Raw genomic sequence first — 2,404 nt, 5'->3', positions numbered from 1 at the left:
TAGGTAGGTTTATTCCTAGGTATTTTATTCTTTTTGTTGCAATGATAAATGGGAGTGTTTCCTTAATTTCTCTTTCAGATTTTTCATCATTAGTGTATAGGAATGCAAGAGATTTCTGTGCATCAATTTGTATCCTGCTACTTTACGAAATTCATTGATTAGCTCTAGTAGTTTTCTGGTAGCATCTTTAGGATTCTCTATGTATTGTATCATATCATCTGCAAACAGTGACAGCTTTACTTCTTTTCTGATTTGGATTCCTTTTATTTCTTTTTCTTCTCTGATTGCTATCGCTAAAACTTCCAAAATTATGTTGAATAATAATGGTGAGAGTGGGCATCCTTGTCTTGTTTCTGATTTTAGAGGAAATGGTTTCAGTTTTTCACTACTGAGAATGATGTTGGCTGTGGGTTTGTCATATATGGTTGTTATGATGTTGATGTAACTTCCCTCTATGCCTATGTTCTGGAGAGTTTTATCATAAATTGGTGTTGAATTTTGTGGAAAGCTTTCTTGGCATCTATTGAGATTATCATGTGGTTTTTATTTTAGGTCTTTAATCCATTTTGAGTTTTTTTTTGTGTGTATGGTGTTAGGAAGTGTTCTAATTTCATTCTTTGACATGCTGAAGTCAGGGAGCCTGATTCCTCCAGCTCTGTTTTTTGTTCTCAAGATTGTTTTCGCTATTCGGGATCTTTGGTGTTTCCATACAAATTGTGAAATTTTTCTTTCCAGTCTGGGAAATATTTTGTTGAGGATTTTTGCATCTATGTTCATCAGAGATATTGGTCTGTAGTTTTGTTTTTGTTTTTGTTTTTTTTTTGGTGACATCTTTGTCTGGTTTTTGTATCAGGGTGATGGGGACCTATAGTCATTTTCACAATGTTGATTCTTCCAGTCCAAGAACATGGTATATCTCTCCACCTGTTTATATCATCTTTAATTTCTATCATCAGTGTCTTATAGTTTTCAGCATAAAGTCTTTTGTCTCCTTAGGTAGGTTTATTCCTAGGTATTTTATTCTTTTTGTTGCAATGATAAATGGTGGTGTTAGCTCTTCTCTAAATGGTTGATAGAGTTCACCTGTGAAGCCATCAGGTCCTGGGCTTTTGTTTGCTGGAAGATTTTTAATCACAGTTTCAATTTCAGTGCTTGTGATTGGTCTGTGTATATTTTTAATTTCTTCCCAGTTCAGTCTCGGAAGGTTGTGTTTTTCTAAGATTTGTCCATTTCTTCCAGGTTGTCCATTTTATTGGCATATGGTTGCTTGTAGTAATTGCTCATGGTCCTTTGTATTTCTGCGGTGTCAGTTGTTACTTCTCCTTTTTCATTTCTAATTCTATTGATATGAGTTTTCTCTTTTTTTCTTCATGAGTCTGGCTAGTGGCTTATCGATTTTGTTTATCTTCTCAAAGAACCAGCTTTTAGTTTTATTGATCTTTGCTATTGTTTCCTTCATTTCTTATTCATTCATTTCTGTTCTGTTCTTTATGATTTCTTTCCTTCTGCTAACTTTAGGGTTTTTTTGTTCTTCTTTCTCTAATTGCTTAGGGTGTAACGTTAGGTTGTTTATTTGAGATTTTTCTTGTTTACTGAGGTAGGATTGTATTACTATAAACTTCCCTCTTAGAACTGCTTTTGCTGCATTGTCTGTGTATATTTTTAATTTCTTCCCAGTTCAGTCTCGGAAGGTTGTGTTTTTCTAAGATTTGTCCATTTCTTCCAGGTTGTCCATTTTATTGGCATATGGTTGCTTGTAGTAATTGCTCATGGTCCTTTGTATTTCTGCGGTGTCAGTTGTTACTTCTCCTTTTTCATTTCTAATTCTATTGATATGAGTTTTCTCTTTTTTTCTTCATGAGTCTGGCTAGTGGCTTATCGATTTTGTTTATCTTCTCAAAGAACCAGCTTTTAGTTTTATTGATCTTTGCTATTGTTTCCTTCATTTCTTATTCATTCATTTCTGTTCTGTTCTTTATGATTTCTTTCCTTCTGCTAACTTTAGGGTTTTTTTGTTCTTCTTTCTCTAATTGCTTAGGGTGTAACGTTAGGTTGTTTATTTGAGATTTTTCTTGTTTACTGAGGTAGGATTGTATTACTATAAACTTCCCTCTTAGAACTGCTTTTGCTGCATTCCATAGGTTTTGGGTTGTCTTGTTTTCATTGTCATTTGTTTCTAGGTATTTTTTGAGTTCTTCTTTGATTTATTCGGTGATCTCTTGGTTATTTAGTAGCGTATTGTAGCCTCCATGTATTTGTATTTTTCACAGTTTTTTCCTGTAATTGATATCTTGTCTCATAGTGTTGTGGTCAGAAAAGATACTTGATATGATTTCAATTTCCTTAAATTTACCAAGGCTTGATTTGTGACCCAAGGTATGATCTATCCTGGAGAATGTTCCAC

Source organism: Physeter macrocephalus, chromosome 2 (assembly GCF_002837175.3).
Source record: "Physeter macrocephalus isolate SW-GA chromosome 2, ASM283717v5, whole genome shotgun sequence".
NCBI classification, from domain to species: Eukaryota; Metazoa; Chordata; class Mammalia; order Artiodactyla; family Physeteridae; genus Physeter; species Physeter macrocephalus.
This window is presented reverse-complemented; position numbering follows the sequence as displayed.